This window comes from Cupressus sempervirens, chromosome 2 (genome assembly GCF_028749045.1).
Source record: "Cupressus sempervirens isolate cs-2001-9-10 chromosome 2, ASM2874904v1, whole genome shotgun sequence".
In the NCBI taxonomy this organism is placed as follows: Eukaryota; Viridiplantae; Streptophyta; class Pinopsida; order Cupressales; family Cupressaceae; genus Cupressus; species Cupressus sempervirens.
Window position 1 is genome coordinate 188779365 of NC_143119.1, and position 9705 is coordinate 188789069.

The 9705-nt window shown below is 33.3% G+C and overlaps 1 pseudogene; it reads left to right on the forward strand.

Moving 5' to 3' along the window:
• Window positions 1-507: 507 nt before the first annotated feature.
• Window positions 508-2953, forward strand: LOC149571708 (uncharacterized; annotated as a pseudogene).
• Window positions 2954-9705: the final 6752 nt, after the last annotated feature.

Here is a 9705-nt window from a genome sequence, read left to right on the forward strand (position 1 = left end):
TTACTTATATAGATATTTTAAATAAATCTATCTAAAGAAATGCTAATAGATATCTACTACAAAATATTTATAATTTAATTTACTACATCTATAATTATTTATATTTCTTTTATCTCAATTTATTTAGTTTTTATTAATTTAGGCTTTTTATTTTAATTTCTTAAAAAATGGATAATTTATATCTACAAATATTATAATTTAAAGGATATTTTATGTTCTATTTATTAAACTATTTATAAAAATATATTCTATTTATAATAAGATTTAAATTTTTGACATGTAGATGGTTGTCAAATTTAACTCGTAAGAATAAAAGTTAACATTAAAAAATTCACACTTTCATTATACTATCATTAAATTTTCATTTTTATTTTTTTGATCATTCATACAAATGTTTTTAAAATATCCAAATCGCTTGCTTGATAATAATTATTTATAACTTTGAAGGTTTTCTTATTCTAAATTTATAAGGCTTGAGAGAATATTTTCAAGCGCCCGAGGGTTTTCGTCTGGCTCTTCGCCTCTGCTCTCTTACACCTTGATCATGGAGATGATGCCCTACTGGAAGTGGAGACGCCCACTCTTCCTCTTTCAACAGGTATTTTCCCTTCATTCTCGTTCTTCATTACAGTATACACATAAACAGGGTAAACCCCCTCCTCACATCACGCCCAAATTTAATGTTGTGCACTTCACTCACCACATTACTGCCCTCTGTAAATCGGGGAACACAAACAAGGCCTGGGATGAATTCCATTCAGCCTTATCCCAACGTCGTCCTCTCGATGTCGTATCCTTCACTGCACTTTTAGATGGCCTTGTAAACTCTGGTGATATGCGTAGAATTAACTCCCTTCTTGCTGAGATGAAAGAGATGGAAATACAGCCAAATGTATTCACTTTTAGCACCCTCATAAAGGGTTCATGTAAATGGGACCGAATTGAGGAAGCACTTGGGATTTTCCGCCAAATGAGGACGCTCATTGTGTTCCTAATGTTGTTACATACAGCACACTAATTGATTAGGATATGCAAAAGAGGTAGAATAGATGAAGCTCTTGTTTTATTTGCTGAGATGATACAATTTGGCATCTCTCCTAATATTATTTGGTGCAGTACTCTAATAAATGGTCTCTGCAAGGTGGGAAGAGAAGATGAAGCTCTAAGATTATTAGCTAGAATGAAGTGTTCCTCTTTCAACAGGTGTTTTCCCTTCATTCTCATTCTTCAGTACAGTATATACATAAACAAGATAAACCCCCTCCTCACATCACGCTTAGATTTAATGTTGTGCACTTCAATCAGTCCATTACTGCCCTCTGTAAATCTGGAAACAAAAACAAGGCCTGGGATGAATTCCATTCAGCCTTATCTCAACGTCGTCCTCTCGATGTCGTATCCTTCAATGCGCTTTTACATGGCCTTGTAAACTCTGGTGATATCCGTAGAATTAACTCCCTTCTTGCTGAAATGAAAGAGATGGAAATACAGCCAAATGTTATCACTTTTAGCACCCTCATAAAGGGTTCCTGTAAATGGGACCGAATTGAGGAAGCACTTGGGATTTTCCGCCAAATGAAGCACGTTCATTGTGTTCCTAATGTTGTTACATACAGCACACTAATTGATAGGATATGCAAAAGAGGTAGAATAGATGAAGCTCTTGTTTTATTTGCTGAGATGATACAATTTGGCATCTCTCCTAATGTTATTTCGTGCAATACCCTAATAAATGGTTTCTGCACTGCGGGAAGGGAAGATGAAGCTCTAAGGTTAGTAGCTAAATTGAAACACAATTACTGCTCTCCAAATATTGTTACATATAACACCCTGATTGATGGCCTTTTTAAAATAGACAGAGTAGATGAAGCTCTAGGATTATTTGCCAAAGTGATAGAAGAAGGCCATTTTCTTGATATCTGTACGTATACCACTCTGATAGATGGATTTTGCAAGACTGGAAAAACAGGCAAATCATACATTCTGTTTAAAAAAATGATGGAGTTTGGTCCTTTTCCCGATGTAGTGACATTTAGTACTGTTATTGATGGACTATGCAAAGATGGCATGATGCACAAGGCTTGGGATTGCTTCTATGACATGTGCAAAAAGGGTTTACAACCAAATGTAGTTACTTATAATACTTTGATACGCAGTCTATGCGAACTACATGAGATGGAAAAGGCTCAGAAGTTGTTGAAAGAGATGCTAAAAAAAGGCTACTCTCCAGACATTGTTACCTACAACACTCTGATTGCTGGTTTATGTCAGAGTAATAGGGAAAATGAAGCTTTTACACTTTTTTTGAGTTGGAAAATAGGGGACTTCTCCCAAATGTAATTACATGTAATACACAAATATGTGTACTCTTCAGAAAATGGAAAATGAACATGGTAGTGAAAATGCTGCAGGAGATGGCAAAACGAAATTTCAGACCTGATGTGACAACATACAATACAATCATTCATGGTATGTGCAAGGCAGGAGATCCTTCTAGGGCACATTCACTCATGAATAAGAAGCTAGATGGAGGCTTGACCCCTGATGTAGTCACTTACAGCTGTCTTATTGACGCTCATTGCAAAAATGGTGAAATAGATGAGGCCTTGAAGTATTTTTTCGAAATTACAGTGAGTGGCATTGCTCCAAATGTTGTGACCTATACTATATTGATTGCTTCTTTTTTCAAGGAAAACAAACTTGACATGGCTATGTCAAATGCTGAATGAGATGAGAACAAAGGATATAGTTCCTAATGTTTTCACATTATAATATATTATTGGACACCTTCTGCAAAAGATGTGATTGTGAAAGAACTTTTTGGGTTTTGGAACAAATGAAGAAAGAAGGTTGTGCTCCAAATGATGTAACCGTCCGGATACTTGGCTGGCTGATAAAAGTTGGTAAAACGAAAAAGCTTATAGACTTTGTATGTGATGATTCCTTTGACTAATTGAAGTGGAAAAGTTAAGATACTTTGTGATGATTCTTTTATATCTTCTAGGGCAGCATAGTGCTCATGCCTTGATAATGAGCACCAAACATATCAAAATTGTTCTTTAATATTTATTCTTCCTATTATAGAATTGATATTTATGCATCCATTTCGGTCTTTAAATATGTATATCATGCAAGGACGATACAGTTACTTTGATAATCAATAGTAAATAACTTCAGAATGATACTTTAAAAATATCAACAATTTTAATCATATTTATAATTTAGATAATATAAAATTTCTTTGATACATGTTCAACTTATAAAGGTAGCTGCAAAAGTGTTCGTCATATTGAGCTCAATATTTTCCTGATAACTGAGGCATGACCCAGAAACTGTATCAGAATTAAAATGAGAGTTATAACAATTTGTACCTGTATCAGTACCAATCTTCATGATTCAGGCTTTCCCACAAATTGTTATGGTCAATATAAGACATCAGGGATACCATCTATCAAAATATAGTGATCAGGTGAAGTTAATTGCAGGATGCATGTGAACTAGTTGGCAGAATATCCGAATCGACATGTGTGGAGCTATCATGTATGCAGGATTGTGAATGTAAAGAGCCTCCCCATACACTCAGTTAATAATTAGAAGGCATTCAATGAGTTTCAAAGATTCTAGTGAATCGGTAGAGCCTACATGGATCATTCCTAAATTTCATGGTAATTAAGGACAAGGATTCTTGCTTGTGATCTGCAGAGATTGGGATGAGCCTCTTCAAACAGAACATCTTCAAAGTCCGAGAAATGGACTCCAGAAAATAACTCATCTTGTTGGTAAGCCATATCGTTCGGCCACATTCATGATCTTAAAATGCCATGGGGAAGACTCCTGGACTCAACACTGAGACCGTGATTGTGTGCCATTGTTTCCATTTGGGTTGCACGAGACGAGTAAATTTGTAGAACTTTCCAAGCTCATGGTTACCTTGTATTCACCTATTCGTTGGCGGAAAACATCAAAGAAGTAATTGTTATATAGGAAATGGGAAAGATCGGGCCATCAGTCAAAAACAAATATATGTTCGAATCAGAAGCATAAGCAGCCTTCTGTGATCTGTTTGACCGAATGCCTAATGCTCAAATCCTTCTCAGAATGTCATCTTAAAGAAGTTGATAAAACACTGAGAGCATATATTTAGACTATCGGCTCCTACAAACCTTGGGCAGGATACGAACTCCACAATTATGGAACCACAATCATGCGCAGCTTTAGAGGGCCCACACGCATATCTGAAGGTCACTCTAAAACAGAGTGAGTTCGATCCTTCTAAACTCACCCTTGGAAGGTATATTGGGATAGTGAAGCCCAATAGGGTTTTCCCTCCATTTATTATGTGTCCCTTCAGCTGAACGTCTTAGGTTATATATGCTGATTGTATCTATTGCAAACTCATCTTATTTTCATTAGTATAGTTCATCTGCTTTCAGTGTGGACGCAGCCACAAATTCTGGTGAAGCATGATAAACTAATGTGTTAATATGTCTTCTTAATCTTGTTGTTCTGTATTTTCTTTTCGCGCTTTCATAGCACTTCACAATTGGTATCAAAGCCTGGTGTAATTGCTGAAATTGATTTCTATGGTTTAATTTTTGGAATCATGGAAGATTTGAGAGTGCATAAATTTTCTAGGCATAATTTCAGCCTGTGGAAAGTACATATGCGTTCTTTGTTGGTTAAGCAAGAGTTGTCTATTGCAATCAGAGGAAAAGCTAAGAAACTAGCTACAATGTCCAATGAAGGTTAGAAAAAGATTGATGAGAAGGCGATGGCATCAATTTTTTCTCTCTCTCTCAAAATGTCTTGTTCAATGTATCAAATGAATAAATAACAAAGGAAGTTTGGGATAAACTTCAAAGTGTGTATAAGATGGCATCGACTACGAATATATATTTTATAATGAAGAAGCTCTACAAGCTGAAAAAGAAGGAAGGGATTGTGATGTCAAATGCCATAAATGAGTTAAACACCTTATTATGCCAAGCAATGTCAGTTGGTATGACTCAAGATAATGAATCTAAAGCTATCATCTTGTTATGTTCCTTACCTGACTATTGGGATGCCATAGTTACAACAATTAGCTCTTAATATTCGACCAAGAGCAAGTAGGTCTATAATGAAGTTGTGGCAACTTACTTAGTGAGGATATGAGAAGAAGCAATAAAGAATCTCTATTCGACAATGCTCTAAGGATGGTTAGCATAGAAAATGGAGGAAGAAGTCATCATAGAGGCATAAATAATAACAACCTAATATCACAATTAGCTAGATCATAGTCTTGAGATAGACAAGGTAGTTGTTTGTTTTGTGGAAAGGCTGGTCATGTCAAGGACTGTAAAAAATATAAGAAAGCACAACAAAAGGTTTTGGATAGAGAAGCAAATGTCATTCATGAGTAAGTGACACAACCTCAAGTTCCTGGGTAATTGATTTTGGGGCTTATTTCTATGCGTCTTCTTGCACTGAGGCCTTCACAAATTACCAAGAAGGAAAGTTTGGGAATTTATATTTCGGTGATAACAATGCTTGTGAAATTGTTGAGAAGGGTGATACTTTATAATCATAAGAAGGAGGTGTTCAATGGTTTCTTAAAGATGTTAGGCAAGTTCCCAAGCTAAAAAAGAATATGATTTCTGTTAGTTAGTTAGACACCCAAGGTTTCCTTACGACCGATACATGGAAAGTCACCAAAGTTTCCATGGTTATGCCAAAGAAGCTAGTATAAGTTGGTAGCCTATATATATTGAAGAGACTAATGATAAGGTGGGAGCTGCTATGACTATTGTGGGCAATGATGTGGGACTTTGGCATCAATGATTATGCCACATGAGGAAAGATGGGATAGACTTTGGCATCAACGATTAATTGAGATCAACTTCCAAGTCTCCAATTAGCAGATTTGGAATTCTATGAACATTGTTTTCATGGGAAAAATAATGAGTGATCTCTTTGAAGAATGGTCATGACAAGAAGACAACATGCATATCATATTGATATATAATTCAAATTTTTACATTTATTTTCAGTCTAGTTGGAAATTTATTGATTGATTGTAGTGAATCTGAAATTCCCTTTGCTATTGATCCATGGGGAATTTCTCCAATAAAATGCTTTACATGTTCCATCAATTAATTTTGTTGAATAATAATTCATTCCTTACTCAATAAATTGCAGTTATCAACTTCAAACACTTTGACAACATTCTCAAGATTATCTACAAGATTCAACTTTTCTAGACTTACCTTTTCTTGTTTTGGGTATATCTCATCATGCAATGCCATAATCATATATCTAATACAATTGGAATTATATCAAATCTATTATTGAGTGCACACTCATCACAATTAGGAGGCAACATAATTTCAACTTCAAAACGCTTGTCATAGTCTTTGATGTTGTGCAGTTGGGTAAGCTATTCACCATAGTTTGTGGTTCTAGTCACTATCTCTTCTTGTAGTGCCTGCCCCTAGTTTACATTTTTCGAGCTACATTTATGATATGATTGCCAAACTCTTTTAGGCCAATTTATTTTTGATGAGTAGTATTATTATTTTAAAAGATTATCAGAGGATGTTTACACTCAGTTTATTGTATGATGAGATTACTTGGTACTCTATATTTCGTGCATGTATGATGATTATTCAATGGTTTTAGTTCTCGATGATGATTAGTTAGATGGCTTATTATTCCATGTGCCTCTTATAGATACTTACCCCATACTGCATGTGTATGGTGTGCGTGTTGTTTTATTTATGTATGGTGTTTCTGATATGGTTAAGGAAGGGAGTCGTAGTCACCTGCTAGTCGAGATCTACACGATGCACCACTTCCTGCCATTGCCTGTTTAGCTTAGAATATTGTGTTTGTACATGCGTGGATTTTATGTAGGTTGCAGGTACCGGGTATCGACTTCCCTGAATTGTCAGGATGAGTGTACCCTATCGCACTGTCTCAATGGTAAGAGAGGGGAGATAAACTCTTAAGTCCAAATCCTAAACCCTTTAGCCAATTGTCCTAATTGATAATTAGGACAAGTATCTGAGTTAAGTGCCCTCCGAATGCATCAAATGATGTAATTTCGTGATTATAACCCTTTTTGTTTGATTTGGTATGTATTTTTCTATGTTGGGTTTTTGTATGTTGCTTTATGAGTCCTTGGTGTTTTTTTTTCTATAAATTAAGTCTAATTAAAAAGACTAATTAATGATTTAATTTAATAAGGAATTATTATGATATCTTTATATTTAATTAATTAATTAATTAATTAATTAAAATAATTAAAGTTGGAAATTAAAGTTCAAGATATATTTAGAACAGGATAATATTTATTTAATTTAATAATAATATATTTGGAGTTCATTTTTAAATAAATGCTAAATATTATTGTTATTTAAATTAATTAAATATGTTATCAATTAAGTTCTAAAATAAATTAAAAAGTTGAAAGATATTAATTTATTAAGAATTCTAGATCGCATGATCTAAACATGAGTTAAATATAAGAATTAAATTAAAAGATTAAATTATAAAAATTAATAATGTTATTTTAATTTCTTAAAAGTGCACATAAGATTTAAAGTAATACATTAATTAAGAATTGAAGTCAAGTGAAATTTTAAATAAAGTTATTTAATAATTCAACTTAAGGTGCATGAAAGTTGAATGCAAAAAAAAATAAGAAAAGATAATAAAAGTTAAATTGGAGTTAACTGAGTTGTGCAAAGAGTCTTCTCGGGTAAACGCACAATTAGTGCCCCGAATTGAGGAGAATTTGCTTATCACAACTTTGGGGGTTCATTTTTGAGGGATAGGAATCTGGACGGGAATTTTTGGGGGACAAATTTTGGAAGCAAATTTCAGAAGGCTGATACGAAGAAAGTCTTCGAGGGGAAGGTTATTGAGAGGAGCGAATTCGCATATAGTTCCTGGAGATTGCATAATAGCATCAGGATCAGGTAGGGTCTTGTGTTTTTTTTTTATTATCCATTAAATATGCAATTATCCCTTCCTGCCTTCTTCGTGTCTGGGGTTTGTAGATCTGAATTCTCTATGATGAAAGTTTTAAGCTTTCAATATTGTGAATTTATTAATTGTTCGTCAATAATTTCTGTATCCATGGAGACTGGATGAATTAATTAGAACCATTGTTTTCTTGATTTAGAAATTAAGATTTAATTTAATAAGGGTTTTGTTTTTATGTAATTGAAAGTTCTAGATATAAAAATAAATACATATATATATATCCTTTAAAAAAAAAAAATTGTTTCATTGAAAATTAAACAAAAACTATTTAAAAAAAAAAAAAAAAAATTGGATGTATTTTATTATATTTGAAATTCTAAAAATATATATATATAAAAAAAAAAATTTATTATAATTATATTATAGTGGGGGGGGGGAGGGAATCATCCCGTACCCGCCCCCCCACTGTCGGAGGCCGACAGTACCTGCGTCGCAGGTACTGTGACGGTAGGTACAGAGTACCTACCGCCGCAGGCCCTGCGACCGCAGGCTTGCGGCCAAAGCCGACGGGCTATAAACGTGTATGTTAAGCAAATAAAAAACTTGGTTTTCATTTTTTTTTTATATTTATTTATTTTTTTTAATTTTTAAAATTACTAAAACTAATTTTATTTATTTAAAATTTTTAAATAATAAAATTATAATATATTCAATTTTATAATAGATTAAACTTTTTTAACATTTAATAAATAAATATTAAATGCATAGATATAGTTGTAAATTTTAATTTATTAATAATTTTGCTTAAATATTAATAAATTAACAATTATTAGTTAGATTAAAATAAGTAATTAGATCAAATGAATATTGATTAATTTAATTAAAATTAGTTTAATTAAGTTAATTAATAATGAATTTTATTTGACTAAATTATAAATTTGGATATTGATTTAATGAAAGTTATTATAGAAATGAGTTATTCGTAAAAGGGTAGTTGTGAAAACTTTGTTACTTGAATTCGACATTAAACTAAAACATAAACCTTACCTTAACTTAAATAATATACTTTCAGATCCAATCTCTGAGACTTTGATGTTGTCTTTGTACTTTGAATTTTTTTGGGGTTGGTTTAGCGTTGACCAGTTCAGGTTGTTACCAGAGGCTCGGGGTTGTGAATGTGATGTCATGATGATTTGGTCTCGATCTTTCTTAACCTGACCATGGTAATGTGATGAAGTGCTCTATGACATGATTGTGTTTACTGTTTGTTATTGCTTTCCAGTTTCCTTGTGTGAAGCTGAGGTGTATGTAATTGAGAATACCTAACTTAACCATTTTTGAGTCTCGATCAGTTATATTTGATAACCATTTCTGAGTCTCGATCAGTTATACTTGTATTACTTTTTGGATTGCTCATTAGAGAACCATTGGATTTTGTGACTTATCATTGATGCCTTCAGTTGCTGATAGAGAACTGTCGTGATTACATGATTACTATTTGATGTTATCTGTTGCTCATGAAGAACTGATATAATTTGTGGATTATCTTTTTATGATGTTTTTCAGTTGCTCGTATAGGACTGAGATGGTTTTATTATGATTCTTTGATTTACGAATTCATGAGCTAGGGTAGGTTATCTATGTGTAGAGTCGGGAAGTGGCTTGCAATGGGGGTCGGAGCCCTAAGAGGCTGCCTTGAGAAACCCATTGTAAGTCATTTTTAATAAGTGAAAACATTTA